This window comes from Paroedura picta, chromosome 1 (assembly GCF_049243985.1).
Source record: "Paroedura picta isolate Pp20150507F chromosome 1, Ppicta_v3.0, whole genome shotgun sequence".
Classification (NCBI taxonomy): domain Eukaryota; kingdom Metazoa; phylum Chordata; class Lepidosauria; order Squamata; family Gekkonidae; genus Paroedura; species Paroedura picta.
Window position 1 is genome coordinate 43,310,299 of NC_135369.1, and position 17,651 is coordinate 43,327,949.

Here is a 17,651-nt window from a genome sequence, read left to right on the forward strand (position 1 = left end):
CTTGTAAAGATGCCATATTCCTGTTGCTCTGCATGACATCACCGGCACACTACACACTAAAGAAATGTATAGAGGTGAAGAAGTGCTGTCTCCACCTCCAATGGAGGTGCTATCTCTACCTCCCTTGCACCTGCCTCCCTCTCCCTTCTCCCGGGGATGCTTTTTTTTTTTTAAAGCAAATGGCCTGGAGCAACGAATATGAGTACAAGTATGTAGGCGAAGCCAAAAAAGAATCCCCCCCCAAGTTGTTACACAAAGCATGGCTCTTTAAAGTTTTCCCCCCCACAATCAGGAGCGATTCTTCCCCTTCCTCCCCAATCAAAGGACTCAAATCACTAAGGGTCCGATTCAGCCATCTGGGCTTTGGCGACCATGAAAGTCTATGGCACCATAGACTATAAGGGGAATTTTGGCATTCCTGCCTGTCCCAGGGCTTGGGAGGGGGGTTCCAGTTACAGCCTCCAAACTTTCAGGGAACCTCTGAGAGTCTCTTCCCTGACTCCCCTCCAAATTTCAGAATGATTGGTCCAAGGGGTCCACTTCTAGGAGAGAGTCCATCCCTTCTATGGAGAGTCCAACCCCTTGGATATAATGGAGGGATGGGGGCACCTGGAATATGCAGGAATGACAAAATTCCCATTATAGAATATGGAGGAAGGGGATTGGCTGCCTGGATTGATTGACAGGCAGAAGCAAGTCACGTATAAGGTGTGTTGCTCTATTCTGCCATTTCCAGCAGCACATTTGGAGTGTAAGAAGAGTGAAATGGCAGCAGACAAGGTGAGACAGCAGAAAAGGTGAGGAATGGCTGGGAAGCGAGATAACATTTAGCATTTTGCCATTCAGCTGGCAAAATGCTATTTTTACTAATGTGTGGAAATGCCCCCAGTACTGGTGCCACAGTGGCAGCAATGCAATGCAGGCCCAATGGACCACACCAATGTCACACCTGAGAATCCCACAAGACACAAAGGCAGTAGAAAGCTAGCAGAGCACTCAGAAGTGCAGGGTGGATCGGCATTCTTGCCAGCCCGCATGAAACATGGCCAACCCAATACACAGAAGCTCAGTAATGTTTTGTTTTCTAACCTTGCAAAAAACTCCCTCCTTTCACTGCAGAGATTCTCAGGGACATTTTCCCCCACCAGAAACAATGGAGTATGGGGTCATCTTCTTTGGGGGCCCACAGAATGGAAGAAGGAGGAGAAGATGGTATTGTCCCCCAATCAGTAGGGCTATGAGTTCACTCAGGGTCCTATGAGTCTGGGTCCCAACTTTTTCAGGGTTGGAAAAGGCTGCTGGAGTAGGGACAAGGGGGGGGGAAACAAAGTTCTTGTACATGCTGATTGCTGGAGCAGCACATTCAAAACATTAATGCCGGATATTGGTGGGATTGAAGGTAGACGAAAACTAGTAGAAATCATCAAAATGCTAAAGGATTTATACAACTGCATGCAAGACCAGCATTCAGCACACTGTATCTAAATGCATCTGATCAACATAAAACAACTCTAACGCTGAGCAAAGATGCAATGAAATGACACATTTTATGTTAGGGGCCTTGATGGGAAAATAAATCGCACTTGCTTGTCTTACACTCTTTTCCCAAAGAATTAGGCTGGGACTGCAATGGACTTTTGCTGTCACGATGAAATAAATTCCCCTTCTGGTAAACAGCTCCCAATGTGACCTTGTCAGCCTAGAATTTAAACAAGAAATCTCCGTCAATGCAGCACTGAATGCATCAGGGAATAAGATCAATGGCTTTGGTAACTGATATGAAGCACAGTCAGAATTTCTTTATGGGCAGAATTGTTTAGTCTACACCATCCCTCCTATTTGTTGGATCCTCCTTGCCTGAATTCTGACATGGACAACATGGCCTCCTTTGATGTATGAGGATGCCATTGCCACAGAGGCAAACTCTGCACGAGTCAAAGGAAGGTTACTTCTTACACTGTCTATCTTCACAGATGGAGTTTAGACTCTGCAGAGGGTATTGTTCTGGATCCTAAATATGCATCTTTTCAAAGGGAAACTCTCATTGTAATTCCAAAGAACTGTGCTTGAAATCAGCTTACTTATCTGGAAGAGAAGAAGAAGAGCGGAACTTTTGTGCCCTACTTTTCACTCCTCGCAGGAGTCCCAAAGCAGCTTACAAACACTTTCCCCTTTCTCTTCCCACAACAGACACCCTGTGAGGTCAGTGGGGCTGAGTGCTGAGACAACTGCAATACAGAAACAGCCCTAAGAGAAATGTGACCAGGCCAAGATCCCTCAGCTGGGTTTATGGACATCAGCATGCACATGAAAGCTCACACATCGAATAAAGTGACACTGGACTAAAATGTTGTCTGCTTATTCAGAGCAACATGGCAATCCAGCTGGCAGCATGTGGAGGAGCGGGGAATCTGGATTAGAAGCTGCCACTCTCTAACCTGACTAGGAGAATGATTCCTTTCACAGTAGGGTGAAACCAAAGCAAATTCTGTTGCATCTATTAATAGGAATAGGACATGTCTTATCTTTCTCCTGTGTTACTACTGGATAGAGTGGATTTCTCTCATTCTGCTACATTATCACCTCTCTGTACCAAGGCAAGTGGTGGGAGATTCTTGGGAATTCATAGTCGGGGCCTTGGCCGCTTGTGGCAACTTCTTGTCCCTTCTATCCCTGCGTGGTCTTATGCCCTCCCCTGAATTCCCAGGAATATATTAATGTGTTACTAGAACAACAGATTTTCATGAATATCACTGTCATTCAAACTCACCATCTTCAAATTGCTTCCTGTTTTATTTAGTTGAGCCTCTCTTTTGATCGCTGTGAAGACTGGCTTCACATACTGAGCCGTACTGTGATCCATTTTCCATGGGAACAGTGCAGTACTTGGTATGGCAGCTGAGTAGCTGCTGCTGACAGGCTCAATGGCTGTGCCAGATGCCATCATGGGTGACCTCATTTAAAAGTATCTTAAGTTATACTAGCAGGGTGGGCTAGGAGGATGAGGAGGAGCTGCGGCCCGGTACCGACTGATCCACAGACCGGTACTGGTCCCTGGACCGGGAGTTGGGGACCACTGACCTAAGGGAACAATCCTAAAATGGTATACTCAGAAGTAAGTTCTGTAATATGTCTGTTCCGGCAAAACATTGACCTGGACATCTTCGTTCCTTGGATCTGCAGTGGTAATCTCCATTTCTTCTCATTACTGCTGCCTGCATATACTGACCACAAAGATCTCCTCTTCCTGCCTCTGCTCCACAGCATGCACCTGGGATTTCAGTGCTTGTAATCTGCAGCATTTGGCAAAATGCTCGTGCTCCCCACAGGTGTAACAGAGTTTCCAGTAAGCCTCACACTGTTTGAGGTCATGTTGCATGCTACAGTTTCTGAACACTGCCCCCCCAACCCCCTCCCCTCTGTATCCACTCCCAGGTGCTTCCCCAAATGGTTACTGCAATATCTGGGTTAACTTCTAGTGTCTGTATTCCTGCTTGCTTACCGCATGGACAGTTTCTTCCATTCTCTTGCTCGGGCCTTTGCTGCTTCTGATGCTTTATAAATCTTAAAAGTTTTTTCCCAGCGTGAGGTCCTCTTCCTGCAACAGCCTTTCCCTTATTGCATTTTTCCTGTTGTTCCATATAATCCTGGCCCTGATCCGAGAATCTGCTTTTTTTTAAAGCTCTGTGGTATATTGCTTTCGTTCAATTTCTGCATGCATGTAAAGCATCTATGCCTCTCAAATATCTTATTCTTTCTTCAATTTTCTGCATTATTACACTGAACTTGTTCTGTTCTCCTTCTTCAAATTGGAAACTGTTATAAATCTCCGGTGCTGTTTCTCTTACCACATGTGACAAGATGGATGATTTTTCATTGTCAGTTTTTCTCCAGCCCTTATGGCAGCTGGATACGGTTCAAATCTTTGCCTAAATGTCCTCCAGTTTTCTGCCATACTGCTGTTGGTTTGCAACCAGGCCTCAGATCCTTGGGTCTTGTCCAGAGGATCCTGCTGCTCCTTCTTCTGATTCAAATGTCTGTTTGGCATCCCACTTCAGGGAAATACCTGGAGGTTTTATGAGTGAAGGCTAGAGAGGGCAGGCTTTGGGAAGAGGAGGTACCTTAGCATAATACAATGTCATACAGCAGTGGTAACCAGACTCTGGCTCTCCAGATGACCATGGACCTCAATTACCATGAGCCCTTTCCAGCAGCTGGCAGGGGCTCATGGTAATTGTAGTCCATGGACATCTGGAGAGCCACAGTTTGGTCTACCCTTCTCCAAAACAGCCATTTTCTCCAGGGCACCTGATCTCGGTAGTCTGGAGAGCAATTGTAAAAGCAGGAGATCTCCAGATAGGGATGTCACCTTCAAGTGGGGCCTGGAGAACCCCTGGAATCATGGCCAGACTACAGAGCTCAGTTTCTCTAGGAGTTTCCTAACCTAAATCTGTCAACCCTACTTTCCATCTTCTCCTGGTTGCCAGGGAGAACCTAGCAACCCTTTCTCCAGGCCTCACCTGGAGACTGGCAACCCCCATCATTACTCTATATAATAAGTTGGGGTAGTGGTTAGGGGCTCTGACTTCTAATATGGTGAGCCAGGTTTGATTTCCTGCTCCTTTACATGCAGTCAGCTGGGTGACCTTGGGCTCACCACAGCACTGATAAAACTGTTCTGACTGAGCAGTGATATCAGTGCTCTCTCAGCCTCACCCACCCCACAGGGTGTCTGTTGTGGGGAGAGGAAAGGGAAGGCTTTGAGACTCTTTGAGACTCCTTCTAGTAGAAAAAGTGGCAACTCTTCTTCTTCTAAAAATAAATGTACCTGTTTATAGCCAAACAAATACAGTATCCTTATAGCTTCCCTGACTGCACTCTAAGCCGTACTGCCTGCAGCCCTTCCCTCCTAGAGATCTTGTGGAAATTCTCATTCACTCTGCTGTTATAAGGATGCGTCTGTAAACTACAGCCATTGTTACACAAGTTCCAAGCCTAAACTACCTCCAAGAGAAGAATTTATAAACCACTTTGGGTCCCCACTGGGTATAAATTAAGTAAATAAATAAACAGGGCTTGCTCTCAGGAAAATGTTTCCAAGGTTGCAGCCTTAAAGTGCAATCCTAAACAGAATAACAGCCACTGAGATCCTTTGGAGTTAGAAGGGGGTAACTTGGCTTAAGAGCACAGGTGTGCTGAACTGAATAGGAAATTGACTTGGCTCTCCCAGTCATGAGTGGAAATATCTGTCCTATCCTACTTCCTGGGCTGTTACATAAAGCAGAAGCTCAGCAGGTAATCACTGCAGGTCGCTATTTTGTTCACTTGTCTTCCTTAAATTCCCAAATTAGCTGTGCTTAAGAACGGATGTGGGTTTGCAGCCTGTTATCTTGTTATGTCCTCAGACAGAGTAAATTAAAACTTAAAGACTCTCACAGCCTCTGATTCTAAGCAGGCAAAGCAAGCTTTCTATCATCGCAGCGGGCCTTTAGGGAAACTACTTTGGCTGTGGAAGAACCAGAAATGTTACTGGCAACAGAGAAACTCCACAGAAAGAGAGCCTGATTTCATACAGCTAGTTTAAGGAGGTTTGTTTATTAACCTGTTGATGCCACCTGCACAAGCCATCTGGAAGGTGGCAACCTTCAATGCCATGAGCACTCACAACCTGGTGTCTGCAAAGGAGAGTGGCCACCCTACATCATATTCACCTTTGGTCATTTCCCCCCTCTAAACCAGGCTTTCTGAACCAGTTTTTTGTGAAACCCTGGGGTTTCTTGATGGCCCTGGAAGGGTTGCCTAGGTGGGTGGGAGTTAATTATTTTTAATATATTTTTAAATTTGTAAAACATTTACTGGGTGATATGACCACATATGGTCATGATGACCTCCCCCCTCTCAAAATGGCCAATGAGGGGCCTGTAGATGGTGGAAGAGGAGGGCCCCTAGATAGGTGTGTACACAGCTATTATTATTATTATTGTTGTTGTTGTTGTTGTTATTGTTATTGTTATTGTTATTGTTATTATTTAGATTTATTACTCACCTCTCCACAAAGGCTCGAGGTGAGTCACAGCATATAAAATCCCAGTAAAACCATACAATAAAACCATTAAAAAAAAACACTGCACACATATGCCAACCATGATAAAAAAGAAACACAACACTTATCTGCTGTGCTTCCCAGCCATATTATACAGGATTGTGCCACTTTTGGAGTTTCTCAAAGTATGAGGAATGTTTCATGGGTTTCAACTATTTGAAGGGCTGTCGCATATGGAGTAGAGTTGTTTTCTGTTGCCCCAGAGGGTCAGACCAGAACCAATGGGTTGAAATTAATTCAAAAACTCTTTTGGCTACACATCTGGAAGAATTTCCTGACAGAGTGGTTCCTCAGTGAACAGGCTTCCTCAGGAGCTGGTGGGTTCTCCTCCTTTGGAAGTTTTAAAGCAGAGGCTAGCCAGCCATCTAACAGAAATGCTAATTCTATGAATTTAGGCAGTTTGTAAGTAGGTGGACAGATTATGTAGGTGCTTGGTTCTTGTGCCCATTTCCTGCATTCTGCAGGGGGTTGGACTAGATGACCCTGGAGATCCCTTCTAATTCTATGATTCTCAATGGTAAAAAAGTTGAAAAAGGCTGCTCTAAAATATAAGGCTGTATACACTTTCCAAGGTTCTCCAATTCCTTTAGCATTCAGGCTCTGTCATTTGGATTGCCTTTTCAGTGTCTCTTCCAGACCCATGCTATCTTTCCTTTGAAATGGGCAACCAGAACCGTGTACAAGGGCATTATATACCAGCAGTGTAATTTACAATCACTTTCCTGATACTCACAGTCTGCCTTTTCCATTGCTACCATGCACTGAGTGGACATTTTCTTTTAGCTCTCCGCCTTGACCCAGAAAATCCTTCCGAGTCGGTCACTGCCAGCTGGGGCTAGGGGTCCTGCAAATTTGGCCACAAATGTGTTTGACAGTTGAACTTGCCTGTTGGATGTGGGCCAGTTACTTGATCGGTTTGGCTCCTGATGAACAGCGTGAAATGCCTGCCAAACAGGTTTGCATTTGGTTTTTCAAACCAAGCCAACCGAGCCATTGGAGTCCTAGGAACAACTTAGACAAACCAACACCAAAGGGTCTGGCTGTATTAACACAGAGAATATATTCATCACTGATTTATATGATTTGTGTTTGGTTTAATTGTCTCTTTAGGCCACTGCCTGCTGAGCAGAGCACTCATGCAGCAAGGAAGGGCAGGAGGAGAACCTGCCTGCACAAAAATCCAATTGCTCTGGGCTGCATGGTTAGGAAGGAATACAGTGAAATAACCTGCCAAATAGGTATGAATGGAGCAAGAAAGATTCAAACTGCATGGCTCCCGGTATGCAACCAGTGAACAGGATGCGAGTTGAACTAGAGGGTGTTTGAACATCTGTAGTTCAGACCCCATCAGGATATATGCAAAGCTAAGAGGTTTTGACTAAATGTGCACCCATTTATACTTTGCCTCATTGTTGCCCATTGCCCAGGCTGTAGATGTATCTAGAGCCAGTTTGGTGTAGTGGTTAGGAGTGTGGACTTCTAATCTGGTATGCTGGGTTCGATTCTGCACTCCCCCACATGCACCCAGCTGGGTGACCTTGGGCTCACCACAAAACTGATAAAGCTGTTCTGACCGAGCAGTGATATCAGGGCTCTCTCAGCCTCACCCACCTCACAGGGTGTCTGTTGTGGGGAGAGGAAAGGGAAGGCGACTGTAAGCCACTTCGAGCCTCCTTCAGGTAGAGAAAAGCGGCATATAAGAACCAACTCTTCTTCTTCTTCTTCTTCTTCTAGAATCATAGAATAATAGAGTTGGAAGGTACCTCATGGGTCATCTAGTCCAACCCCCTACACTATACAGGACACTTACAACCCTATCGCTCATCTTCTTTGAGCTTTTCATCATTCTGCTTATTCATCTTTCTGAATCATTAGTATCATCTGCAAAAATGGCTACTGTACTGAAATATCCTGGAATGCATGAAGTACAAACTGTATGTATGACAACTTTCTGTGTTTCTGCAGTGTAAGGAGAATGCACTCTGAAGTTGCTCAATTGTTCTTGCAGAACATCCAAGGAAGCCTCTATGCTCCATTTGTTGGCCTCTGGTATGATTGGTTCTGTGAAACAAGACACTGGATTCCAAGGACAAAGGAATGGATCCAGCAAAGATTTCTTAGGGTCTGACAGGGTTCAGCTGTGGCATTAAAAGGGTCCTGGCACAAATTAAACCCTGGACATGTCTGTATACCAGTAAATATATTCTCAGTCATGATGTACCAAACGTTTTCAAATAACAGATTAAAATAGATGTGACATTTTAATTAAGGATAAGGAAAAAATTGTTCAGCTCAAATCATAATGTTATGAAGAAATGTTTTTAGTGTGAGGCTGAACCACCATTCATTGGATGAATGAGATTATATATGAATGTTGAGAGCAAAACTAGATATCTTTTGTATGATTTGTAAAGTCTGCTTCACACTTTTCTGATATTTTCCTTTTGTTTGGTTTATTTTTTTTATTAAGACTGCATGAGTGCATGCTTTTTTCAAATATGTTCCACACATCTGAAATTATGACAATGGAGATGATGGTGATGATCACAGAATCACAGAATCATAGAATCATAGAGTTGGAAGGGGCCATACAGGCCATCTAGTCCAACCCCCTGCTCAACGCAGGATCAGCCCAAAGCATCCTAAAGCATCCAAGAAAAGTGTGTATCCAACCTTTGCTTGAAGACTGCCAGTGAGGGGGAGCTCACCACCTCCTAAGGCAGCCTATTCCACTGCTGAACTACTCTGACTGTGAACGTTTTTTTCCTGATATCTAGCCTATATCGTTGTACTTGTAGTTTAAACCCATTACTGCACGTCCTTTCCTCTGCAGCCAATGGGAACAGCATCCTGCCCTCCTCCAAGTGACAACCTTTCTAATACTTAAATACTCATCATGATAATGATGATGACTGGATTTATTACCTGGCTCACGGCGGGTTACAACTTTAACCCCCCCCCCCACACACACACAATAAATTATAACCATCACCAACTAAAACCATTCTGAGTCCGATGACCAACTAACCCTCCCCCCACCCCTCGGTTTGACAGCACCCCCATCCGATGCCTTGGGGAAAAAGATGTACCAGCAGGAGAGCATGATATCCTGTCCAAACTGAGGAGAGGCCCTTGATCTTATTGCAACCCGACCGGCCTCAACCAAATGCCCAGTGGAAGAGCTCCATCTTGCAGATACTACTGGCCAGTTGCTACCACCATCTGCTCTCCCCACCCCCTGCCCCCTTTGTGAATTGTACCAGAATTCTTAAACTATTCTATTTTATTTGCTTTATAATGTAGAACTACTTCATTAAGCAAAGATTTTTATTTTGAAAAGAGGTTTACAGAGGCAGCCAAGCATGTTATTTAGTAATGTGGTTATGTAAGCTATTTTAATGATATTTTAGGGGCAAGGACCAATGCTTGCTCATTTATGCATACTTGCATGGCAAGATTTTTTTAAACACAAAATATCCATCTGTGTTTCTTAAGCTATCTACAGTGTTTCCACAAAGCACATTTCTTGGTGAGAGAATTACTCAGAAAACAGAGCCTACGGTAACAGTTGCAATTGCAGATTAAAAGTTAGTTAGTTTGTAATAATCAATTAAAAACCTTTGGTGCTTAGCTGAGAAATAGAATTTACCCTAGAAGTTACCAAATGAGGAAGTGCAAATAGCAAGAACAAGCCTAAATTATAGAGAAGCTTTAAAAGCCCATTCATACCTCCACAGAACATATTTCAGTCATGTAAAAGCAGACCACAATAAAGTAACCATCTTATAATGGAGGTTTTTAAAAATTTGACATTTGAGATTTTTGGAAGAAGAACTAGAGAAGGACACAAAGAGCTCAAAATTAATGAATGCCCCAGAACCCCAAATCTACTTTTTGGCCATCTTTAATTTAAAGTAAGGTAAAGGTAAAGGTATCCCCTGTGCATGCACCGGGTCATGTCTGACCCTTGGGGTGATGCCCTCCAGCTTTTTCATGGCAGACTCAATACGGGGTGGTTTGCCAGTGCCTTCCCCAGTCATTACCGTTTACCCCCCATCAAGCAAGCTGGGTACTCATTTTACCGACCTTGGAAGGATGGAAGGCTGAGTCAAATTAATTTTAAGTAGGATTGGTTAATTTTTCATCAGTTATTTCTTGGTTCTTTAGCCTTGGGTCTTCGCCCCCCAAAACAAACAAACAAACCAACAAACCAACAAACCAACAAAAAAAAACACCTCTCTACAATGACACTTGATCTGAATATGCATTTATAGTGCAATACTTTGTGCCTTTACCCCAGTCATAGTCCATTATTTTCCATGGGTTTACACTGGTGTAACTGTACAGTTCTATAATTGGCGACCTAAAAAGAAATACATAAGAAAGTGGAACGTATTCATTAGACCAACTTTCATTGCATTATAGACTGCTATAGCTTTCTTCATTTTTCCTTCACTCTTCCAGGGAAACTTTGGGGAGAAAATGTCCTAATAAGTCTGTACAGAATTTCTCAATGAAACGTACTGATGAAAGACAGCATGCTTTCATTCCTGATTTTCCACTGCAGCGTTCAACCATAAGGAATGCAGGTAATGTGTGTGTTCCCAATGGGCAGATTCTGAAGCCCCCAAACTGCTATATGTATACTATATGCACTTTCCCTCATCCTTGTGCCTCCACCAACCTGCTCATTTCTGTATATTGCTACACATTTTCTTTCTACTGCAAGTATTCAACGCTGTTGCCTGCAGAATCGATTAGTTCTTCAGATTCTGCAATTCTTTGTCCTTTTATATTGCACTGTGGCTACTCTTCTGAAATCTGCCTGCTGGGAATTATCCAAGGAAATTCTTTTTTTCCTGATCCTAGAAGACACACCGTCATTTTTTCTCCCAGGCACATCCTCTCCTTATCCTTCTAGTCCCTCATAAGTGTCATGGCCTAATCAGAGGAGGAGAAATTGCAGGACCAAATAAGTAAGAGTCTGAATCAAGGATGCTGAAAACAGGACCGTTTCCACAAAGTGGGGCAAAACGTGCATGGCTTCCTGCTTGCAAACACGGGATGGTAAACCTTGTGCTTGCAGTCCTCCTCATGGGAGAACCATCCTGTGGTTTCTCGCTGCCCCATTTTGGCTTTTTGCCTCCTGATGAGGCTGCAACCTCTGCTCTTTGGCTTGTCAATCACAGCAAGCCACAAATCACAGCACAGTAGTTGTCTCGTGGACGGAAACTTTCTTCCTCCCTGAGCCCACCCATTTTTTAAAAAGCACTTCTGCATTGCCATGCAGTAATGCCACAACACAGATATATTTTAAATAAAAATCAACACTGCTGTGTTGCTATGGAGAAACGGCAGAATGATACAGCATCTTGGGATTCATGTTTTTTTCAGACTTGATTTCTGTTAGGGTGGATTTGTGAGAGGTTGGAAATGGTAACTGGAGCCCAAAGAGTCTTTCTGTGTAAACGCTTGGCTTAAAAACAAAGCATTTAGGATGAATGGATGATAGGGAGAAAGCTGCTTGATCACCCTCCCTCCCTCTTTCTCAGCTCATTCCCCACCTCCAGAAAATATAACAGGGACTGTGTTTTATCTGCCTGATTTGTGAGAGGTTGAACATGGTGGCTGGAGCCCAAAGAGTCATTTAAAAAAAATAAACAGTTGGCTTAAAAACAAAGTGCTCAGATGCCTGGATGATTGGGAGAAGGCTGCTTGGTCACCTGCCCCTCCTGTTTCCTGGCTCATCCCTCACCTCCAGAAAATGGAAATGGTACTGTGTTTTGCCTGCCTGTTTTGTGAGAGACTGAACATGGTGACTGGAGCCCAAAGAGTCATTTTTTGTAAATGGTTGGCTTAAAAACAAAGTGCCCAGGATGCCTGGATGATAGGGAGAAGGCTGCTTAATCACCCACTCCCCCCTCTTTCCCAGTTCAGAAATGCGACTGTGTTTTTGCCTACCTGATCCCACCCCCCCTCCCCCCCAAAAAAGTTTTTTTTTAACCTTTGACAGTATAGATTTCTGGTCATGCTGCAATGTGGACTGCACCATAAAAAAACCAAAAAAACCAAAAACCTCCAGGCAGGAAATGGAGAGGGGAACCAGGTGCAAGGGCAGGACAATGCTACAGAGACTATCTTGCCTTTCCCCATCCATACAAGCTTGCCCCTGGTTGCTCACCAATGGGATGTGAGATAAAAAATGGCAAATCCACTTTTTGCAATTCTGGGCAAAATGTGAGCCAGCCCCTGGGCAGACACAGGATGCAAGCAACATCATTTGGAGGGGGCTTTAAAACCTGCCAGCAACCAGAGACTGTCCAGGGGTAGATTCCTCATGTGGAAATGGTCCAGATATTTTGTATGCCGCTTGATAAAGGCTTTTTTGAAGTCGCTGACCTAGAAATTGAAATGAACCTGCAATAATTCCTTATGGAGGCTTATTTCTAAACAGGCCCTGCTTTCTAATCTGTAACTCAAGGTGTGTTGCTTAATAAAGGAGAGAGAGAATGAGAGAATGTGGGTGAATATAGTAGTGAAGAGATTGCACTCTTCTTAGCCATGAACTCATTGTAGCCTTAGGCATGCTGCTGTCTCAGCACTGGCACCCATCCTCAGCTTCCATCAGCAACATGGGAATAATAATATCGATCTGTCTTTTACAGAGTTGTGGTCTTTTATCTCTCTTTTTTGTGTTGAGGTTGGAACAGGGAGTGGAAAGAATGACTCAGAATCAACGGTGTGTGTGTTTCAGAGACATCAGGCACAGGATCATTCCGATTGGCATTTCTGTGCAGAGATAATAATGTAAATTGCTTTCAGAGCACTAAGGTTGCATACAGACTCGGCTTCCAAAGAGGCTTACAGCAGTGGAGAAGTGAGTGTCGCATATCAATGAACCTGTTGCTGGTATATGCTGCAACTGCTGGATGGCTGCTCCTTTGAAGCCACCTCTTGTTCCTCTATTTGGGAAATGAGGCATCCCAGACTGGCAACTTCCATCCAAAGCATCCAGCTGCAAGATGTTTCCATTCTTGGCAGGAGGAAAAAGAAGGAACTGTTGTTGTGAAGGAGAAGATGATGAATTCGCAGTGAAAATTTACTCACCTGTGAGCCCATAAGAGGAGGGGCAGTATGGAAATTAAATATTCTGTTCCATTTCTTTCATGGCCTCCTTGTTACCCCCTCCTCAACCATTAGTTACAAGGAACACATGCCATAGCCAAGAACCAGAAATGGAAACAGAGCAGTTATCTTGGTGTAGTGGTGATGGCCTCTCATCTGGAAAACTGGGCTTGATTCCCCTCTCCTCCTTCACACACAGCCAGTTGGGTGACCTTGGGATAGTCACAGAGCTCTCTCAGCTTCACCTACCTCACAGGGTGTCTGTTGTTCAGAAACGGAAGGACAGGTGATTATAAGCCACTTTGAGACTCCATCGGGTTGTAAAAAGTGGGGTACAACAAGCCAGGTACAGAGGACACCTGATTGCCCAATAGCGAGAGGGTGAAGGAGGCAGCATTGAATTGGGTTGCATGATCTTCTTGTGTAATGATCAGAGTCTGGCTTGCATCCCTCCCATTGACAGCAGTCTATTTTGACTCTGAGATAGATTATTTCCAAGATCAGGCATGGCATGCAATTGAACTGTGGTGTGGGGAAGCTGAAGGGAAGAGAGGAAGGTGGCAAAATTGTTCCCACATCCTTTTCTGTCAGCACAGTTCTGCTGACTGAAGAAACCAGAGTGGAGATTTTGCCCTCTTCTCCTTCCTCAATGCAGCTCCCTCATTCAGGCTGGTTGGCCGACTCTGGGCATCAACTTTGCTGGGGTCCAAATGGACTGCTGGAGGGGGCAGAAAACAATGAGAAAGACCGCTAAGCATCACCATCTTCTGCTGAAGGACAGCAGGATCCAGTGATAAAGCAACCACCTATTTGCTGTAGTATATAGCAGAGTTCAATTTGGTGATATTCCACAATCACACACACATGAAAATGGGTGCTAAAAGCTGGTCTTTACTAAAGAGGAAGATGCATTTGTAGTCCAGAATAAGGGCTGCCTTTCATTTAAACTATCTATAGCCCATCTTTCTTCCTAAAACCAGGTGGATTACATGATATGTCACTATAATCAACCGAAGGGGACATCCAGGAAGTAATTGCAACAGATTAGAACTGTGCAGGGCTGGCAAGATGAAGCTCTTCCACCAGGTTGAGGCCGGAAGGCAGTAAGATTGGGGGGGCCCTCCTCCAAGCACCTGCCTTGAGGTACTGGGTCAAGATGGGTCTGTTGAGTTAGGAATTTGGCGGGTGGATTGGATTTTTCTTATTCATTTTATTGCATCATTGTACTACCATTATATTTCATTGTATTATTGTACTATTACAATTTAGTGTGTTTTATTCTGTTGTAAACCACTGGGAGCCAACTGGCCAAGAGCGGTGGTTAATAAATGTAATTATAACATCCATACTGCCCTCCTTTTATCATACTCTGCCCTTCCCAGGCTCCACCTCCCAAATGCCCAGGAATGTACCAAGCTGGAATTGGCAACTGTAGTGTCGCACCTGCAGAATATCCTGATCAGATGGGCAAATGGGAAGTGGTGGTGGAGCATAGGAGGAGAGCCAGTTCAGAGGCCTATAGCAGAAGTGCCTTGGAGAAGAACAAAGAGCAAAGGTGCAAGTGGCTTCTGCTAAATTAGAAACAGTTTAATCTACATGAATAGACCCAATATGTGTTACCCAAATTAGACCAAAAGAAGGATAAATTAGCTTTAAAAGGATTCCAGAAAGTAATAATAGACCTTATAATTCTGTGTAAATCAAGGTAGATATTGGTAGAGAAATCCCAAAATAAAATTATGAAGAAAGAGAGTGAGAGAGTGACTGTGAACACAAACAACTTTGTTGCCTACAAAGTAAAATATTAAAAATAATAAAAATGTAAAAATCCTACACTGAGAAGTAAATCCATAAGAGGACACACACCAACAAGAGGGTACACATATACAAGAGAAGGGAAGAAACTGGGACGTTTTAGGGAAGGGACATATAATTTGAAATCCTGGGTTTGGGGTCTGGAAGGGTCCCAGGACAACACCCTTTTAAATGCCTCCTTCCCCTGCAGTCTCTGCTGCTTTAGAAAGCAGGGGGGGGGCATTTAAAGTGCTGATCAGCTGTTTGGCATGCTCTCTCTCCTCCCTCCCCTCCCAGACTTCCCACCAAGCACAGAGCAGACTTTCATCAGGGAAGGGCAGGAAACTCTATGCCTGCCCACCCCGAGTCATATGCCTGCTGATATCGGGAAATGGAGGTAAGGGAACCCAACATCTGCCCTCACCAATGTACATGGGGGGAAATTCAGACCTATTTGGCTGAACCTGAACCACAGAATGGTGCTTTGGACCCTTTTGGATTCAGCTGAAACAGTCCGGATTCTTTTTCCTGTGCATGTTCCTAGTGCCTATTAATAGAGCTAAATCCAAAATACCCAGAAGAGGTAGCCATAAATCAGATGTGACTTGAGGGCAACCCCCCCCAAAAAAACAACAACAACCTAGATGCCTAGGAGCATGTTTATATCTGAATGAAGCCTCACAAGAGTAATTCAGAACATACCATGACAGAAGAGAAGGTGAAATCTGAGGCAGAATTATAGTTAAAGATACACTGAAATGAAAGCCCCAGAATGGGAGCCTTTTTACTCTTTTTGTCCGTTGCATTGAACATAACTTTGCCATAGCAGCCAACAAACAAGCCATGACACATCTCCAGCTTCATCCACATCAAGAATATTTGTAGGAGGGGGAAACATCCAGGGGTAGTCAGATTGCAGAGTGGATGTTGCATGTGGTAATATGACAAAACTGCACCTATGCATTTGTGTGTCTCAATATGTAGTGCATGACTCCATTCCCCTCCCCCTCATCCATCTGGTTCATTGCATATTTAATTCATTCCAGAAGGAGCTTCTGCCTGGTGCAGAGAACAGACTACACAGAAAAGCTTTTATATGCTTATCGTAGCCAGCCCAGATGCCACTGCTGTTCTGAGGTGCCACTTCTCATCAACCAATATACACAAGGCATTCAGGGTTTCTCATCTCCACCCCTGCCGCCCGAAAACGTGGCTCATGTCACCATCATTTCACTGATTTGCTTGCTGCCTTGCAGTGCCCGAGCAAGCAAGGCTGCCGGCTTCACACCCTGCTTCTCTGGATCAGATCAAGGGCGGTAATTGAAGCCGTGTCATGTTGCTGCACTCGCTGAAATGTGATCCTAGATCCTGTAGATAGGCATAGGCATCCCACCACATTAAGACCAGATAAGGTTGGCACGTGTTCACAATGGCATCTGTGGCCCCAAGCGTGAGAGGCCTACAGAATGCTGTCAAAGGAGGGTGAGAAATTTTCTGGACCCCTGAAGTTCCCTGGGGAAGTGCAAAGAGTTGCCATCATTGCAGCAATATGATATGTGCACATGGAAATGTTCCCTCTGTGGCTAGAGTTGAAAGTGGTTTGAAAGAGATTCCATTTTTCCACAGTGTACATTTTTCTTTTGTCGAAGGTTCCTCTGTTAAGGAGGTTTTGGAAACAAAAACCTGCACAACCAATTAACCAGAGCTGAAAGCAGAGCTGAAAGCACCATGGACAAGAAATCTTTTAATTTGCATTCTCTATAACCCCTCTCACATCACCTGGCTGTCTTCATTTTTCTGTTTTCACTCTCACATTCAAACCATGATTCAGCCCCAGGAAAGGAAAGGACTGTGTCTCAATGGTAGAGCAGATAATTTGCCCACAGAAACTCCCCAATTCAGCCCTCGTCATGGCAAATTAAAGGGATCTCAGGTCTAGTCTATATGCAGTTACCATGTTTCTGACTGGTGATGAGTACTGATCACCATTAAGATAATATTATTGCCTGGTGTAAACAAGGTTTACCATGATGACGTGTTCCCCTATCCCCTTTCTCGGAGTTTTGGAGGTTCCATATCCCACCAGTCATCACCAAGTTTGCTAAGGGAAGTTGTAAAAACTATATCTGAGCCGGTACTTTGTAGAAGAACCATAGCCTCATAGAACGAGATAGATTCCATTATTCCATTATTTCAGAAGGCTTGGATTCAGAACACAATGACCAGCAGCTAAAAAAGTTATGTTCCCTGTAAGCATAATGCAAACATTCAAAATGCCAAGGGCTAAAAGGAACACATGAAAACATCAAAGAATTCTTGAGATGGATCCCTGAAGTATCAAGCTACCAAATCAACATGCCAGACATTTGCAGTATTCTTTACAAATGGTACATCTGGCTCCAACCAGAACCAGGGCTTTTTCTGTCCTCCCCACCTGGTGGAATGAGCTCTGAGACGAGCTGAGGGCTCTGTCAGAAGTGGCCCAGTTCCACAAGGCCTGCAAGATGGAGCTCTTCCACCAGGATTTGGTTGAGGTTTATAAACATCAACACAGTCCGGACAGCCTTCCACATGCACCGCCTGAGATCAATCTGACTGATGACTGGCAGTACAAAAAGGAGTTCTTAGC